This window comes from Lactuca virosa, chromosome 3, assembly GCF_052849685.1.
Source record: "Lactuca virosa cultivar CGN04683 chromosome 3, Lactuca_virosa_CGN04683_v6, whole genome shotgun sequence".
Taxonomy (NCBI): domain Eukaryota; kingdom Viridiplantae; phylum Streptophyta; class Magnoliopsida; order Asterales; family Asteraceae; genus Lactuca; species Lactuca virosa.
Window position 1 is genome coordinate 296,790,738 of NC_136428.1, and position 20,609 is coordinate 296,811,346.

The window sequence follows — 20,609 nt, forward strand, 5'->3', positions numbered from 1 at the left end:
AAACGAACTTCCCGCCGAACGGTTCACGAACAGTTCGCTGAACGTTCAGTTGGGATTAATGTCATTATTGTCCAATCAACTTTTTGGTTTTGGTTTAAATGGTCCTTCAACTTAATTTATTATTTTCTAAAGGTATAAAGTGAAGTTTGCTGGGTTTAAAAGGTCTCTTTTGAGAATGTGAAAGGGGTAACCCGGTTACCCCATATCATATCATTAAATAAATGTTCCACATAGATATTTTTTGGAACCTCTTTTCGTTCAACACCAACTTCTCCTTGTTACCCTTTTCTCTTCTCCTTTAAAACCCTACGCAACATTTAGGACACCGCACACGGCACCTTCGGCTTCATTATTATCATTCTTATGATTACCGCTAACATTAAATCATCTACAACCACCACCTTCTCCATCCATCTCCCACCTCCGCTGTCGTCATTAATCTTCCATCACTATTGTCGCCATCCAGTTCTAAGAATTGCCTTCTGTCTGCCGATTCACCTTTTCATTTGTGAAGGGAGAGCCCATCTCCATTTAACCAGCCTAGAACGTTTTTTGTTGCATTTAATTTAGGTCAAATTGAGATCATCTCTTACTCATCGTTGATTACATCTGCAACGACAATACCACTAGGTGATTCCATCACTAATTCTTCTCTCTCTCTCTCTCTCTCTCTCTCTCTCTCTCTCTCTCTCTCTCTCCATATGCTAGAACTATTCTAGGGATCAATTTTTGTTGGGTTAGATTTTTTAGCAGTCTGATTTGTGTTGCCATCTATTACTAATAGCTCTGCAACGATTTTTGACGGGTTTGATTTTTGTTGACTTTAACTTTTGCTAGGTTTGATTTTTTTTCTACCATCTTTAAGCATTGTAACTACAAGTTTTTTTTGGTTGGGTTCGATTATGTTTTTTTTGGAAGTCGATTGTGGTGGAATAAATTCCCACAATTTAATTTTATTTTCACTAGGAAATCGATTTTCTTTTCACTGGTGGAACCGATGGTGGTGGAAATGGTGAAGATGATGGATATGAAATATAAATTTTGTTCGATTTTTTTGTCATTAGGAATGCATTCTTGAATGTATGCCTAAAATCTGAATGTTGTAGGAAATTGACAATGTCGGCATGTAAAATTGATAGTGGTAGGAAATTAACTTGATTCTTCTTCTGCAACTCTGAGTATGCATGTAGGAAATAAATTATAAAAAATGAATGGTTAGGTTGAAGGGGTAATTGGATGCAATAGGTAACGTTGACCAAATAAGCAGGTCAATATCGAGTTTGTACCCCTAAAAAGAAAGAAATTAAGTTGAGGGACCATTTAAACCAAAACCAAAAAATTGGTTCGGCTACAGTGACATTAACCCTTTTTAGTTGTGTTCTTATCTTAGCATCTTGCCGGTTTATTTTCTTTTTTTGTTTAATAAAATCTTGCCTCTGTTAGGAAAAAAGAACCTAGTACATTTGTTAATTATAAGGTTTAACTTTTTTGTAATATTTTAAATATCCTTAATAAAAACAAATAAGAAAATCTTGTGGTCCTTTTATAAATTAGCTAATGTTTAGGTTTAAGATGTTTTATGTAAATTAATAATGTCAAGAGAAATAAAATATCTTCCTACATTTTTTTCAGACTCATCTTCCTATCATATCAAATGATGATAAGTAGATTAAAAATATTATTAATTTCATTAAATATGACACATCTCAATATCTATCCATATCTATATCTATATCTATCTATCTATATCTATATCTATATCTATCTATATATCTATATCTATCTATCTATATATCTATATAAAGGAAACATTTTTCCTTTCACCACATTCATTTGAAACTTCCATGACTTTTCAATTTCTTTCTAATAAGGAAGCATTTTTCATTTCACCACATTCATTTGAAAATCCCATGTATTTTCCTTTCACCACATTCATTTGAAACTCCCATGACTTTTCAATTTCTTTCTAATAATAATTATAAGTTGGTTAATAAGGTTAAATAAATATCAAACCTAAAGTGTAAAAACATATAAACTAAATTTCAATATTAAAATAATATATTTACTTCTACTTATTAAGTGTTTTTTTTTTAACTTTTAACATATTATACTTAATTTATTAGTTTTAATATATTGTTGGATGTAAACCATTATGATTTTAAAGATATATATTTTGGAACAATTTGTATAAAATACTTAAATTATTAATTTGAATATAACATTACAGAGTCAACTTAAATATAAATTTAGTTTAACTTAAACAACCCAAAGAATATTTTGTAAATAGTTAAAAATGATTAATTGTAGTGTCTTTCTAATAATGATTATAAGTTGTTTAATAAGGTTAAATAAATATCAAACCTAAAGTGTAATCATAAATATACTAAATTTCAATTTTAAAATAATATATTTACTTCTACTTATAAAGTTATGTCTTTAACTTTTAACATAATATACTTAATTTATTAGATTTAATATCTTGTTCTATGTAAACCATTATCAGTTTAAAGCTACAACTTTTAAACATTTTGGACAAAATACTTAAATTGTTATTTTAAATATAACATTACAATGTCAACTTAAATATAAATTTCAGTTTCACTTAAAAAATCAAAAAATATTTTGTAAATAGTTAAAAGTGATAAATGCAAAAAATAATGACTTTTCAATTTCTTTCACCACATTCATTTGAAACTCACATGACTTTTCAATTTCTTTCTAATAATGATTATAAGTTGGTTAATATGATTAAATAAATATAAAATCTAAAGTGTAATCATATATAAACTAAATTTCAATATTAAAAGAATATCTTTACTTCTACTTATAAAGTTATGTTTCTTAATTTTTAACATATTATACTTAATTTATTAGTTTTAATATATTATTGGATGTAAACCATTATTATTTTAAAGTTACAACTTTTGAACAGTTTATATAAAATACTAAAATTATAAATTTAAGTATAACATTACAGAATCAACTTAAATATAAATTTTAGTTTCAATTAAACAACCCAAAAAATATTTTGTAAATAGTTAAAAGGGATAAATTGTAGTGTCTTTCTATTAATAATAATAAGTTGGTTTATAAGGTTAAATAAATATAAAACTTAAAGTAATCATAAATAAACTAAATTTCAATATTAAAATAATATCTTTATTTCTACTTATAAAGTTATGTTTTTAACTTTTAACATATTATACTTAATTTATTTGATTAAATATGTTGTTGTATGTAAATCATTATCAGTTTAAAGCTAAACTTTTGAACAGATTGGACAAAATACTTAAATTGTTAATTTAAATATAACATTACAGTGTCAATTTAAATATAAATTTCAGTTCCACTTAAAAAACAAAATGAATATTTTGTGAATAGTTAAAAGTGACAAATTGTAGTGTTAAATGCAAAACTAAATTATAATCTCAGTTTAACTAAAATATTTCCTAAAGATATTTTTATAATAATTAAAAGTTTTCAAATAAGTAGCTTGAAATAACTTACAATAACAATAATAAAAAAATAACTCTATATAAATGATTATATTGTTACCTTTAAAATCAAAAAACAATGTTTGATGTTTTAAATAATTATAATGATAGAAATTAAAACGTTAAACAAATAAATTTTAAAAAAATTAATTAACAATAACAACTATAAATAACATTAAACCATATATTATATTTAATTTTATTTATGACTAACTCGCGGGTAGAAATAATTCAAACGATTGAGATTATGCAGTTATAATAGATGTATGTTATCATATAATTCAAAATAATCAATATATTATATCAATTTAGTATACGAATTATTAAATCAAATTTAACAACAACGTTATTGTTATACTTAAAAAAACATATATTTGTAAAGACTTTAACTATATAGGTGTTTTTGTGCAACACGTGAGCATTCGCCTAATTTGATATGGTACGAAGATAAGTAGGAAGAAAATATAAAATGATATTTAATCTCAATAGACCACAACAAGGTTTATTTGTCAACATTTTACTTCAGTTAGATATCAAGGTAGACATTAGAATGTGAATGTATTACGTATTTCACTAATGATTTGATTATTTTTAGTTATATAATAAGGTGCCAATACATTAACGTATTACATATGTATCATTTATGTTTCATACTTTTTCCCTTTTGCAGATTCTGAAAGTGATAACGAACATAAGGATTGATCGCTATTTGAATTCTGTTGCATTGCAATCCATAAGGTACTTGAAAGTCATTTGAAAAATGATATAACATCACAGTAACATTTTTTAATCTATTTAAAAGAACGATGACAAAATGTAAATAAGGGATTGTGAAAGCTAAGGACATAATGGGAAAATGCGTCTTTTTCCTTGAAATTATATATATATATATATATATATATATATATATATATATATATATATATATATATATATATAGAGGATACGTTGAGAACTCATAGTTTTCGAAAACCCAAGAACTAAAAGTTGAGCGTTAGATCAAAATTAACTCATTAACAGCATGATCGTCATCTTACCAATCTCATTTCATGTTTAGTTTTTTGTGTCATTGAAAAATTAATAAAAATGTCTAAAAATTAACATAATAAATTAAATTTTCGGATTTTTTTTAAATAACAATTTTTTATTATAAAAATGCAGATTTTTTAAATTTTTTCAGAAAACATGAGATTTAAAAATAATTGAAAAAAAAACCGCAAATTTTTTTTAAATAGTAAATTTTAAAAAAATCAATAAATTTTTGAAAAAAAAAAACTATAACTTTTTTAACCAAAAAATCAACTTTTTATGTGCATATATACATATTTTTTCAAATGCATGTATGCATATTTCTTATACTATAATATTCGTAAGTAAATCATAAAAAAAAACTCATATTTATTTACTAATATATAAACACAATAGTACAACTATTTTATTCGATACAAAATAAAATATAAAAATAAAAAAATACAACAAAATTTCAAAGTTTTGTCATGTATTAATGTCAAGATTTCCATATTTTCTTTAATTTATCACTTTTCACCTCTTTAATATTCTCCATAATTCCTCCAAATCTACAAAAAAATTAAAAAAAAAATGACTAATGGAAGAACATTCACAAAAATGCATGTGTGCATATAGACGTAATTCTCATGTGATTTATTTGTGATTTACATGCAAATAACATATTTACATGCGAATCACATGTAATTCATATGTGATTCACTTGTGATTTACATATGATTCATATGTGAATTACATTTGAATCGCAAGTAATTCATATGCGATTCATTTGTGATTTACATGTGATTCATATGTGATTCATATGTGATTTACATGTGAATCATATGTAATTCATATCTGATTCACTTGTGAATTACATGTGATTCATATGTGAATTACATGTGAGTCACATGTAATTAATACGTGATTTACTTGTGATTTACATGTGAATTACATGTGATTCATATGTGAATTACATGTAATTTATATGTGATTCAGGTGTGATTTAAATGTGAATTTAATGGGTGGTAAATAGGTAAATTCAAGATTGGAAATTTGTTACGATTGTAATACTACAAATGTAGATATGTAAATTCAAGATTGGAGTTGGAAATGGAATCAAAATGTGAAATTTTGGTTGGCCGGAATGGGATTCAATAATAAAAATGAAATCTTCATTTATATTTAAATATTTTTTTGTTTATTGTAAATGTATAAAACTAAATTTTTTATTTTTGTTTATTTAGTATATATGTAATGAGAGCATTTTGGGTTTTAATTAAAAAGAAAAAATGAAAATAATTCAAGTCTATTTGGCAACCATGGAATGAATCTCTAATTCCAATTCCGTTGGAATCCGCCAAGTTAAATTTCTTAAAAATTTATGAAGCCATGTTTTATCTTGTCATGATTTTAATTTTACAAATTTATGCATGTAAAAAATCCACTTCATTACAAAAATTGGTAAGAAATTGAAACATGGCTACATAAATTGGTAAAATAATCAACTTTCTTGCATAAATAAGTCATTAACATATCTCGAAAAATAAAAAGAATTATATTTTTTGGAAATTTAAAAAATATTGAGTACCTTTCTTTGATGAAAGCAGTCTTGGCCATGAAAGTTGTTCCATTGGTGGAATCTTTTGCACTTGTATCCAAGAAAAGAATTCAAAGTTCAGTTCACTGGAAAACAAAGAACAAAAAAATTGAATTTAGAAGTTACATTTTTTTGTGTTTTTCTATAATGAAGATGAACAATAATTAAATTAAAAAAGAATTTGAATATTAAAAAGAATTTGAATATTATATATAGTAATTTGAAGTCAGCATTAGTACTCAAGTACGAAAGTAGTAAATTTTAATTAGTAAATATGAACCTTTTTAACAACATTTCAATATAGATCTATTTGATAATGATTACAAATCTATTTGATAATGATTACAGGCATTAGGCATACATTATTCTACTTAAATATATGATAAAAGCAATAAAACAATACAACTAATCATGTCAATCACAACTAAACCTTAATTATACTATATTCAGCTTGAATTTATGAAACGATTAATAACATATATGTTTAAATTTACTAAATAATGAGGCGCTATACTTTCTTAAAAAAATGTGTTTCAGTGGGCTACAATTTCTATCATGCGTCATTGTATTGCGTCACTATTATAGTAGTTTGCTTGTTTTTTAATTTCGCAAGAAAGATAAGACAGTCGAGGTCATTATGCCATTTTGTAGTCTTATCTAGAGAAGTTGATAATTAATCTCATTTTCAAGATCTTTACAACAAAACAAATAAAACATGTTATTCTCCACCTATTATGAAAGGGGCATATGGACCAACAAAATATGATTAACACATATGAAATGCTAATTGAAGTATTTGAAATCTTTTTAACTTTTATTAATAGCTATAACCTATAAGATCACTAAAACTAAAGAAGCTAGATCATATAAAAACATATCCCTTCTAGCAACAGATGGCTCAATGCTATTTATAGAATATACATTACTAATCACATATAAGCACTTTATATTAGAGTATTAGATTTAGAAGATATATTATTTCCATGATAAATAACTCTATAAATAAGGATTAATAGTGGTTAATTATTTTTAAGCTTGGTTAGATTGTTGAACTAAAGCTTAATTAATGAAAAATATACAATCGATTGAGTAAGCACATGCTTCAAGATGGCCGCCTCTGCATGCTCTGATACCTTAAAAATCATGTCATGGTTAATTAGTACAGTAGTGAGCTTCTCAAAAAATCATGTTGGTTTTCCCAATATCTTGTTGTCTACCTTTGATAGCTTTCTTTTTCCCATTTCGTTGTATAGTCTCTTCAAAATCTGAATCCCTTTGAAGCGTACTGCATCTTATTATACAAATTCCAAAATTGTGCTTCTATTTTTCAAGAAATTAACTAAAAGCAAATAAAGCACAATGTTTCAGTATTGACTTTTGCCTCATTTGATTTCTAAATTTAAAATTTCTATATTAAGTTCACAATGAATTGATCTTCATATAGCGTTAATGAGTTGTTATATTTCATACAACTCATAATTTTATGTTTCGTACAATGCGATTGAATTGTAGAAAGTTCAAAGGAAAATTACCAAAGAACAAAAAAATTGAATTTATAAATTAAAACCTTAAGGAGGTAGAGGAATACTAAACAGAAAAAAGTCAAAAACAATTCCAATCAATTCATTTACAATTGATAGACAACCAGGCTCTTGTGATACACTCCAGTAATCAATTCCATATTCAGAATCAACAAATGATGGAAAAATAAATAGAAAAAAGTCAAAATCTCACAATAAATTAAAAGTATACGCAATAATTTGAGCATGAGATAGAAATTTTTGGACCTGTTTCACAGATTCGACGATCTCGGGACTGGTACTGTCGCCACGGAAGAGAGTGGCGCGGATCAGATTGGAGCTGGAAGAATAGTTCCAATCTATTATGAACTGATACTTGAATGAATTTCCATGGTCATATGTTTGACTTTCCGACCTCAGCCAATGATCAATGATAACAAATCGATACTTACAGACACTTGATAGATCCTTGTTGATCGATCTCGATGAATCGATCAACAATGTGTAGTCTAAAATTGTTAGAATTTGTAGAATATTCTAATATTCTACTAAAATTGTTTGAATATTTGTAGTCTAATATTCTAGTAGAATATGTGAATATTCTAACAATTTTGTTGTAATTTTTATAGTAGAATATTCTATTAAAATATTTCACAGATATTTTAACAAAAACGGTAATTTTCTTTTATTTTATTATTTTTAAAATTTTTTTATTATCTTTTTTTTGGAAAAAATAGATGATGAAAATAATATTTATTATTTTTTTTGAAAATTGCAAATTATTTTTCATTTTAAAAATATTTTTTATCTCCAAAATTAATGGCTAGGACTACGCCCCCATGTGTCACAAAATATAGTGGTCTCAAATGAACCTAACTCTCTCTCTCTCTCTATATATATATATATATATATATATATATATATATATATATATATATATATATATATATATATATATATATATATATATATATATATATATATATATATATATATAGGGTTAGGTTCATGTGAGACGGCCTAATTTTGTGAGACCGTGAGACGCAATCCTAACTACTCATTTAGTAGATAAAAAAAATATTTTTAAAATGCAAAATAATTGAAAATTTTCGAAATTTTTTTTTCAAATATTATTTTCGGAATTTATATTTTTCAAAATAAAATAAAAAAAGTAAAAAAAAATAAAAAAAGTAAAAAAAACAAATAAAAAAAATACATTTTTTTACATATTCTAGTAGAATATTAGAATATTCTACATATCTGATAAATCTAGTACAATATTCTAACATTCTAAAAATCACATTAGAATATTTACAGTGTAATATTCTATTAGAATATTTCACGTATTTTTCAAAAAAAAAACCATAATTTTATTTTATTTTATTTTCATTTTTATTTTCTTTAGGTAATTAAAGTTCCGAAAATAATAATTAAAAAAATAATTTTTTGGATTTTTCCTTTTATTTTGCATTTTAAAATTATTTGTAGATTTGGTGTTACGGTCTCACAAAATTAGCATGGTCTCAAATGAACCTGAGCATATATATATATATATATATATATATATATATATATATATATATATATATATATATATATATATATATATATATATATATATGGCTAAGTTATTGTGAGAACTAAAAAAAACGTGTGAACTTACGAAGTCATAATTAACTCATCAATTTTCAAATCCAAAAACATCAATCTTCTCTAAATATTGTGTCTAAGCCATATCTAGGTTCAAAAAATAAAAAATCTGACAATTTTTTTTTTATTTTCGAAATTTGCATGTATGCATAATCAACAGTCGTATGGACTGTCGATGAGCACAATCAACAATCATATGGACTGCGAATGTGCACAATAAACAACCACATAGACTGTTGATGAGCAATCAGCAGTCCATATGGCTTCTGATTGTGTTCATCAACAGTACATATGATTGTTGATTGTTCTCATCAACAATCCATATGACTGTTGATTGTGCTCATCATCAGCGATACAAAAAAACCAAATAAAAAATAAAAAAATCGTCATATCTTTTTTTTTTGAGCCTATGTATGGCTTAGACGCACGATTTGGAGAAGATTTGTGTTTTTTATGTTGAAAAATGATAAGCTGATTATGAGTTCGCAAGTTCTCACAAATCTTTTGGTTTTCAAAAGACCGTCTCTCTCTCTCTCTCTCTCTCTTTATATATATATATATATATATATATATATATATATATATATATATATATATATATATATATATATAGTGAGAGAGAGAGAGAGGGAGAGAGAGAAAAGAGAGATGATGATGAGAGTTTAATTGAGAAAAAAGGTTGAAAATGTGAAAATCAATCACATCCACACATTTATTTTGTCGCAAAACACTTGGAAGTACCGACGTAAATGAGAAAATAGTACATGTGTGTGTTCAAACCAAACATGGTTCCTTAAATTATACTAATCAATATCTTAATATATACATTGTTTTTTTTATGAAGCTATTTTTTTCGAAAAAATTATTTTAAATATATTAAAACTCATAATTTTTTGTTTTTAATAAATAGACATCCAAATTGATATAGTTTTAAGATAAAATAACAATTTTTTTTTCATAGTTTTAGCTATCGTAATTTATTAGTGAATAAAAATTTATGAAATTTTTATTATAGTACATTCGTTATTCACTTGTGATTTAAAAGTATGTTTATTTTTTTACAGTTTAAGTATCATTCATATATGAATATAACACGTAATAAAGTTTATTACCTAAAATATATTTTTTTGTATCATCTTTCGTCATATGTTATATTCTTATATGAATAAAACATGTAATAGCTCTCGTCATATATTATATTCATATATGAATTAAACATGTATCAGATTTTTGTTATAATTCATTTTTTATTCATATATGAACAAGCAATATGTTAATAAAAGACGAAGTTTTTGAAATAATTGAACTACTCATTCATATATGAATGACAAATAACTGTAACAAAATTCAGATAAACATGTTATTCATATATGAATATAACTTGTGAGGAGAGCTAATAAATGTTTTATTCATATGTGAATATAACAGTTGATGAGGGTTGATGTAAACTGTAAAAAAGTGTATTACATGTTATCTTCATATATAAATGATACATAAACTGTAAAAAAAAATTAAGCATATTTTTTATTCATAACTGAATAACAAATGTACTGTAATAAAAATCTAATTCACTTTTATTGACTTATGAATAACGAGAGTTGAAACTATAAAAAAAATATTTTATCTTAAAACTATATAAATATGGATGTCTATTTATTGAGAATAAAAAATTATACATTTTGATACATATAAAATCGTTTTTCGATAAAAATAGCTCCTTAAAAAATAAAAACAAAAAAACTATGTATTTTTGTATATATTATGGTAATGATTACCATAGTTTAAGGAAAAATTATTTTGTTTCAAAACACAGGTGTATTATTTTCCCCTTTCCGTCGGTACGATGGAGAGTTTTAAGGCAAAAATAAATGATAGGCTGAGAATTAGTCTCTCATTCTCAATCTTTTTATTTTTTCAATTAAACTTCTCTCTCTCTCTCTCTCTCTCTCTCTATATATATATATATATATATATATATATATATATATATATATATATATATAATCAATAGAGAAACTATTAATAATCAAAGAATTAAGAACTAAATCCAAAGCATCGAAATTTAAAACGATCAGCAGTAAAAGAAAGTGTGGTACACTTGTACAATAAACATACATGTACTGGATTATATCAAAATCACTTCTTTTTTTTAGTTTAATTTTTTTAGGTCATATTTTTTATCGAAAAAAAAACGAATATGCTATTGTTTATGATTTTTCGTCATCATTCCATATAGATCGATATTGATATATTAAAAATGATTTTTTTCAAAAAAACCCACTTCATTTTGTTTGTTTTTGAAAAGTAAGGTCTATTTTTATCGAAAAAAATTAATAAATATATCAAAATTTATATTTTTTTGTACTCTTTAAACATAGATTCACACACACACACATATATATATATATATATATATATATATATATATATATATATATATATATATATATATATATCAAAATTTCAGCTCATATTCACATTGTGAATTCTGAAACTGTATTATAGTTCTGATTCATAATATGAATAAATTCGTTTGATGGTTTTACAAAACTAATTTATGAGTAATCAAAACATTAAAGTATCATAAAATTACATGAAAATATATTTCGATTCATATGTAAATTTCACTAAATTAATTTGTGAATGGTTAAAGTGTTGAAATAGTAAGTCAGATTAACATTATGCATGTTAAAATTGAAATTTGGAGTTCAGATTCATAGTGTGAATCTGTGCAAATCGAGGTTTTTTTAATCGATGTTAATGTTTATTAATAGAGGACAAAAAATTGAGATTTTTAAAATATTTAGTTTTTTTGGGATAAAAATAAACCTAAATATTGAAAAAGAAAACAACAAAATGAAATGTTTATTTTCGTAAAATAAAGTTTTGTTTTTTTATATATCAATATGGATCTCTATGGAAAGAGCATGAAAAATTATAAAAAATGCTATATTCATTTTTTAATAAAAAACATGGCCTAAAAAAATTAAACAAAAAATGTGGATTTTTTGGCATAGTCCGGTGTATTTACGTCCAATGTACAAATCTACAACCATTCCATTAGCCGTTGATCATTATGATTTTCGATGCGCACGATTGGTTCCTTGTTAATAATGGTTCTCTATTGAACCTCACCCTATATATATATATATATATATATATATATATATATATATATATATATATATATATATATATATATATATGACATAATAGAACGATGCTAGTTCGTGCTTAGTACGACCTTAAGACATACTAGTATGTGTGTGTGTGCATATATATATATATATATATATATATATATATATATATATATATATATATATATATATATATATATATATATAGACACACACACACATACTAGTATGTCTTAAGGTCGTACTAAGCACGACCTAGCATCATTCTATTATGTCATATCCGATCCAAAATGAGATGATGGAAATGGTTGGTCTAGGAACTACAACTTCCTGTGTGACTAGGATGCCTTTTATAGGAGCTTTAGAGAACATATGAAAGTCTATTTGTAACACCGAAAATCTTGAGGTGCAATGGTATGGAATGAATTCCATTTTGTGGACTAGACTCGACGTGTTGGAGGAACCAACATGGCATGTCTATATAAGGAAAAGCACGATTCTCATTATGGTCAACACGACGTGTTGGTGTCTAAACACGACATGTTGGAAGCTAGGAAGGAAACCCTAATTTTTAGGATGTTGCGCCATATATAATCTCTTTAAGCCCCAAGGGCTGGTCTCTTTACCAGCCTCCATTGACACTAAAACCCTAAAATCGATCTTTAAGTCTCTTGTTGGTGTTCTTGAGCTAGCAAGAAGTTGTTGGTGCTCATTATTGGTCTTTGTGAAGGAAGAGGAGATCTTGAAGTTGATTTGTTTGGGGAAAAGGCTTTAGATCCAGAATCATCATCTTGTGGGGAAGCTTTCTGAGGTATCAAGTTTTCATTTTGTTTTGTATATGTTTAGATCTCTTTTTTTGTGCTTTTGGTCCCTCTTTGGGTTGAGGAGAGAGTGAAGACGTTTAAGGGCTTGTTATTCCAGATCTGAGTTGGTATTGGACTCCTTGAGCATAAAGGTGCAAGATTTGTGATATTTTTGGTGTCATGCATGTATTAAGTCAATGATTAAGCCCCTTTTTAAGCTTATGATCTTCATTTAGTCATGCATGAACATAAAGTTGGCAACTTTACGTGGTTTTCCAGCCCAAGAAAGTCAGATCTTTGTTTTGGGGTTGAGTCTTCAATAATTAAGTGCTTATTGATTAAGCCATTGCACTATCAAGCCTTTTTGGTTGGGTTTGGACCCTTTTTGGTAATCCCTATGGGTAAAGATGAAAACTTTACCCTTCTCAGTCTCATTTTGGTCAGATCTGAGCTTTGGAGCTCTTGGAATCAGAGAGGGTAGATTAATGTATTAAGTTATTGGAATTCAGGCAAACACGACGTGTTTGCAAGCCAACATGGCGTGTTGGCTGGGATTTTCCCGACTGTTTAGATGATGGCAAAGCACGACGTGTTGGCAAGTCAACATGGCGTGTTTGGTCAACGTGGACTGTTGACTTTGACTTTGACCAGAAGTTTGATCAGGGTTGACCATGTGATGTTTTGGGCCATGTTTGGGCCTTTTGGATTGTTGAATTGGGCCTTGTCTTTGGAGGCCAAGTTATAGAGAGGGTAAAAAGGTCTTTTAACCTAGTTTGGACACTTTATGTGGGTCAGATCCGATTATTGATGGATGTTTATCTTGTGATTGATAGTGTGTGGATCTGTCAGCCAAGTAGCCAATGATTATCTGAATGATTCGGCAGTGTGAGGTGAGTTTCCTCAATATGCTTAGCGGGTCGAAGGCACCAATGCCGACCCATGGTTTTCTATGTAGAAAGCTAGTTGTCTGCATGACTTGTGTATGTGTATGCGTTTGTATGCTTACTGGGTGGGCCCCGATGGTTATTATGTATGCTAGTTTTAGGTTACGCATATATGATTTGTATGTGGGCAGGGCCCGATGATTGTACAGTATGCTATTATCTTTTTGATCTTCGCATGTGTTTGAATGTTTATATGATTATATGGTTATGTGAGTGTGGGCGGGGCCCGATATGCGAGTGTGGTTGGGGCCCGATATACGAGTGTGGGTGGGGCCCGTATCTCATTAGGGCAGGGGCCGTTATGTGCTTCGCTATGTATGATATGTGGTATCTTAGGGAACTCACTAAGCTTTGTGCTTATGGTTTTTAGTTTATGTTACAGGTACTTCGTATTTTCAAATAGAAGAGCCCGGGATGATTGCAGAGCAGACACCACATGTTTCCGCGTTGTGTGATTTACTCTGATTTGATGATGTTTTGATAAATCTTGATTAACTTGGTTTTATGGAAGTGATATATATTAACGATTTATGAATCTAAAAACAAAAATTTTATATCATTATTTTTGGTATGTTACAAGCTGGTATCAGAGCCTTGGTTTGAGGGATTCGAACATACTCTCGGGTGTGTCTGAACTCAAACTGAGGATTTGGTAAAGTTTTCAAAAAGAAAAGTATTTTTAAGAAAAGAGTTTTATAAGATAAGAAAGGGTGTGGTGCATGCAATCAGCCGAGCTCAATTAAGTTTCTCCCAAAATACCCATACATTTTATTTGGTATGATTTGATTTATGAATCTGTGAATTGCATGCTAGTTAGGGCTAAGGATCTGCTCAGTTTTTGCATGATAGAATGCTAGGAGAGATGCCTTGTATGCCTATTGAATGAGCTTTTAGACTTGTTTGCTAGCTCTGATTAGCCAGTAATAGGTTATCCTGATATGTGATGCCTGGTAGTCTAGGAAGCATGGGATGCTCGTTTAGGTATAATTTGTATCCGTAAGGCAATCAGTAGCGGGAGTGGGAGCTCCTAGTTTGGGTTGTAATATGTGGGATTGGATGGTTGTGATTATCTGGTGGATTGGAGTGCTACTACATGAATGTTGTAAGCTTTGTGCTTTGTGGAACTCTTAGGTGATGGGAGTTAGCTACTAAGTGAATATGTCAAGTCAGATGTGACAACGGTTGAATAATCTCAGAGTGATGGATTTGACCATATTGCACAGCTCTTGTCCGAGTCCAACCGTTGTAGGGATGAGTATGTTACTCGAAGGATTATCTAATCTTTGATGCATGTGATTATATTCATGAGGTGGGTAACTGGCGTTTGGGGAGTTCTTCAGCAGTTGATGGCAGGGTGAGGCCGGGAACCTAGGAAGCCTGGGGATTGCTTTGGTGGGTCTTGTTGCGCTGGGTAATAAGTGTTTGATGTATGGATTTGAGAAGGTGACTTAGAGTATTCGGGAGGATTCTTGAGGAAAGTATGGATAGGTGTGGAAGGTAGTATTAGGCGCGTACTACTGAAAGCACAGGATCCATACTCGAATTGGGGAGAGTCTTGGAGAATCTAGGAAGCCTGTGGGATGAGGATTCTTGGGTGTATTCGGATATTTTGCATGTTGTTTCGGTATGGTGTTGAGCACTCAGGAATGGGGTTCAGATTCTAGTTCCGACTCAGGAGCAGGTACTAAGCCGATCGATGCGCGGTCGCGGGAGTTCATCTCATCGGAGATTATTTGCGATGTTTTGGAATGAACCTCGATGGTGTTGGGTTCAGCCAAGGAAGGGATTTTGGAATTCTTTGATGGTTATCTTGGGGCCTTTCGGGCCGAGATTGTTGCGGGGCAGTTCGGGGCTCATATGGAGCCCAAAGCTTGTGGATCCCTGGAATCCTTCAGGAAGGAGGATCCTACTGTTGGTTCTTGTCTTATGGGATCATAAGGGAGTTCTGTACCATGTCCTCAGGATGGTAGGGGTAACTCAGGAGGAGGAAGTCAGGATTCCTTCGGATGCTTTTGCGGGTATGTTACTTTCTGTTTTCATCTGGGTTGTTGTCAGGAATCTGTTTTGTGTTGGAATTTTGCTTGGGTTTTAGTAAGTTATATCTCGGGTTGATTTTCTGATATTATCTTGGTTATATTATCAAGGATTGTGTTATGGCATTCTGCATGCCGAAAGTCTTCAATGAATCGGTAGTGGGTCGTATCTTGTTGAATGGGTTTCAGCGTGATCAGTTGTTGTTCCGAGTTTTGTCGGAATCAATGCAGGGGTATTGTCTGGAGGATCCTTGGTCAGGGTTGAGTTGTTTCAAATTTTGATCTGGTGGGATTGACAGTCATCTATGGAAGAACTTTTGGGGTTCAACACTACCGTTACAAGGAGAGGAGCGATAGCAGGAAGATGGCGGTGTCAGTGCATGAGTTGTTTGGTCATTGGAAATGTCAGGAGAGTTTTATGTTTGCATAGGTTGTAGACGGTTAGAATTCAGTAGTTCTTTGAGGATGGAAGATGGGGTAAAGATTTGCCAGTTCAGAACAAGGGTTATGGTTTTAGTCACCAACATAAGAACTCAAGGAATTGGTATGATATCATGGGAAGTGATTCGGATTTTCAGACTGGTTAAGGTCTCAAGAGTATTCTTCCGGATTTCAGAAGTTGGGTGATTACTGAGTTGGATAGTAATATAATGTTGGTTTTGAGTAGCGCATGTCATGGGCGGTTCATGTATTATGAGGTTGATGGGTCGGGAATCCATCATATTTTAGAGGTGAAAGGGCTTCATCAAATCCAAGTGGGGGAGAATCGATCAGAATTTCCGAGAGTTGGATCGGGTGTGGAACTAGGGCAAGTTTCACAACCTGATCAGGAGGGAGACGACCCAAGTGGCTGTTTAGATTTAGATTGTGTAGGGTGGGTGTTCAGGAAACTTCCAATCGTTGGTCGGCGCCTTTTTTTATTATCTATAGCAGGCTTGTGGTTGAGTCCAGGTTGAGGGCTTTGGAATTCGAGGTATGACCCGAATACCTGATTGGATGCGGGTTTCGATTTAGGATGTGTGGGGTTGTGATGGTTAGGGTGTGGTTAGGCCATGGATGGTAACCCTGGTTGGTTTGTTGTGTTGTAAGGCTGCGATGGGATCATAGCATTCACCAGTTCGAGGTAGACTATCATTGGAGGTAGTCATGAGCGTAAAGGGGGAATCAGTTCATGCATTGGGCATGCCGGTTAGGATTTTTGAAGGGAATTGCTCTATTGGAGGTTGAGGACCATTGGGGTCCGAGGCGGAGTCGGGCCTGTGTAGCCCTAGATGGGTGGGACCCGTGGGCGAGGCTGGTCCGTGGTATAGTTTAGGTAGGACCGGTGGGCGAGGCCCGTTTGTTTATGGAAATGCAGGTGGGACCTGGTAGAGACCGTTTGGGTCGAGATTTTGAATCTTGAGTTAAAGGAATAAGTGTGTGGTCGGTGCGTGGCACAGAGGGGTTTATAGGCTGAGTAGCCTTGTCATTTGGACTCTTGGGAACCTGGTGGATGGACCAAGTGCGATACTGGTAGTCTTAGAGATGGTTTGGGAATCTCTATACCCCATATTAGTGAGGGGTTGCTGTAAATCAGAAAGTTTCGAGTGAAATACAAGTGTAAGTCCTTTGATCCCGGGTTATAAGTTGGGTACCGAGAGGGTTCTTAGTGGGAACTTGCATTGGGAATCACGAGTGTTTATGTGCAAGGCCTTCTCTTCTATAGGATATGAGTTAAGGAATATGAATGCCAAGGTATCAGTTAAAGGGTTCATGGTTAAGGGATGGTTTCAATTTTATTGGCAGATCAAGATCTTGTGTTTTGGTTTGGTTCCATCTGTGTAGGGGTCAGGAAAGTATGGGGTTTTGGAATTTCAGATGGATTTCATTTTATCATTGGTCATGGGTTTCTTTATATGGATTAGACCAGGGTGGGTCAGTTCGTAAGGATGTGGGAAGACCACAACATGCATGAAACCAGGAAGTGGTAGGTCGTTGGAGGCCCGTTGTGATATAAGACTACAGTTGGTCTTGTAGCAATCATTTTTAGCATTGGATTTGGTGGCGTCAGGCTTGTTGGGCTGTTATGATCGTTGGAGCCATAAGTGGCGAGATAGCTTGGACAATTGTTTCCAGATGAGGCCTTCATTCGAAAGTCACATGGGGCGACTGTGTGTGTCTTTTGACTTAGAAACCGGGCGGGATTCCGGTGTTTCAGTTAGTGGCAGACAAGTTGGGACCAAGGAGGTCTCGGATGCTCTTTGAAAGCTGCTAGGGAGCATCGAGATAAGTCAAGGCAGTGATAGTGATTTGGGACTCATGTGTGGAGTCGTTTGTCATTCGGGGGATGCGTAGGTCACTTGCAGCTTGGATTAAATAATCTCAAAGTAAGTATTTTGACCCTGTTGTACAACTCCCGTCTGAGTCTAACCGTTGCAGGGATGAGTCTTCTACTCGAAGCATTATCTGAGCCTTCTGTCAAGTATAAGTGTTCTACAACAGTAAATGACAAGTGATTTTGTTCCCAGTGGAAGCATCAAGATAATTATGGATTGGAAGCGTTGTGTTGGTTTGGAATTCAATAAGGTTTCGGTATGGTAGTGATTCAGTATGGGCGGTCTCTCAGGAAGTCAGACCAATTCGAGAATTCGAGATTTCAGGCTTCAGGTAAAGGTAGGGCTAGTTTTCTGCATGGGATTATGGATTCGTCTTCTCTAGGTTTGGAGAGTTCTGCTATGGTTGGGTTCGGTAGCCTTGGGAAGGCCGTGTGTGTTCGGGGTAGTGGTTTCATTCCCCAGGCTATCTGGGCGACTGGGATGGTAAGGAACGATTTCGAGGACGAAAACTAATTTAAGTGGGGGAGAGTTGTAAACCGGAATCTTGAGGTGTAATGGTAAGGAATGAATCCCATTTTGTGGACTAGACATGACATGTTAAAGGAACCAACATGACATGTCTAGATAAGGAAAAGCGCGGTTTTCATTAAGGTCAACACAACGTGTTGGTGTCTAAACATGGCGTGTTGGAAGCTGGGAAGGAAACCCTAATTTTTAGGATGTTGCACCCTATATAATCTCTTTAAGCCCCAATGGCTGGTCTCCTTACCAGCCTCCATTAACACTAAAACCCTAAAATCGATCTTTAAGTCTCTTGTTGGTGTTCTTGAGCTACCAATAAGTTCTTGGAGCTCATTGTTGGTCTTTGTGAAGGAAGAGGAGATCTTGAAGTTGCTTTGTTTGGTGAAAAGGCTTTGGATCCAGAATCATCATCTTGTGGGGAAGATTTCTGAGGTATCAAGTTTGCATCTTGTCTTGTATATGTTTAGATCTCTTCTTTTGTGCTTTGTTGTGCTTTTGGTCCCTCTTGTGGTTGAGGAGAGAGTGAAGACGTTTAAGGGCTTGTTATTCCATATTTGAGTTGGTATTGGACTCCTTGAGCATAAAGGTGCAAGCTTTATGAGATTTTTGGTGACATGCATGCATTAAGTCAATAATTAAATCCCTTTTTAATCTTATGAGCTTCATTTAGTCATGCATTAATGTAAATTTAGCAACTTTATGTGGTTTTCCAGCCCAAGGAAGTCAGATCTATGTTTTGGGGTTGTGTCTTCAAGGATTAGGTGCTTATTGGTTAAGACATTGCAGTATCAAGCCTTTTTGGTTGGGTTTGGACCCTTTTTAGTAATCCATATGGGTAAAGATGGAAACCTCACCCTTCTAAGTCTCATTTTGGTCTAGATCTGAGCTTTGGAGCTTTTGGAATCGGAGAAGGTAACTTAATGTATTAAGTTGTTGGATTTCAGGCAAACACGACCTGTTTGCAAGTCAACATGGCGTGTTGACTGGGATTTTCCTAACTGTTTAGATGATGGCGAAGCACGACGTGTTGGCAAGTCAACAAGGCATGTTTGGTCAACATGAATATTGATTTTGACTTTGACCAGAAGTTTGATCAGGGTTGGCCATGTGATGTTTTGGGCCATGTTTGGGCCTTGGCTTTGGAGGCCAAGTTATAGAGAGGGTAAAATGTCTTTTACCCTAGTTTGGACACTTAATGTGGGTCGGATCCGATTATTGATAGATGTTTATCTTGTGATTAATAGTGCGGGGATCTGTCAGCCAACAGCCCGGGATTATCTGAATGATTCGACAGTGTGAGGTGAGTTTCCTCATTATGCTTAGCGGGTCGAAGGCACCAATGTCGTCCCATGGTTTTCTATGTAGAGTGCTAGTTGTGTGCGTGACTCTTGCATGTGTATGCGTTTGTATGCTTACCGGGGCCCAATGGTTATTCTGTATGCTAGTATCAGGTTACACATATATGATTTGTATGTGGACGGGGCCCGATGATTGTACAATATGCTATTATCTTTGTGATCTTCGCATGTGTTTGAATGTTTATATGATTATATGGTTATGCGAGTGTGGGCGGGGCCCGTATC

General features: G+C 31.6%; 1 pseudogene across 1 annotated transcript in view; it reads left to right on the forward strand.

The window, feature by feature from the left end:
- LOC145163009 (ceramide synthase 1 LOH3-like) overlaps window positions 1-4,271 on the forward strand; it is a 41,921-nt pseudogene extending 37,650 nt beyond the window's left edge. Inside the window, exon 6 of the transcript XR_013739503.1 lies at window positions 4,165-4,271. The product of XR_013739503.1 is annotated as a ceramide synthase 1 LOH3-like (transcript). The remainder of the gene's footprint in view (window positions 1-4,164) is intronic.
- Window positions 4,272-20,609: the final 16,338 nt, after the last annotated feature.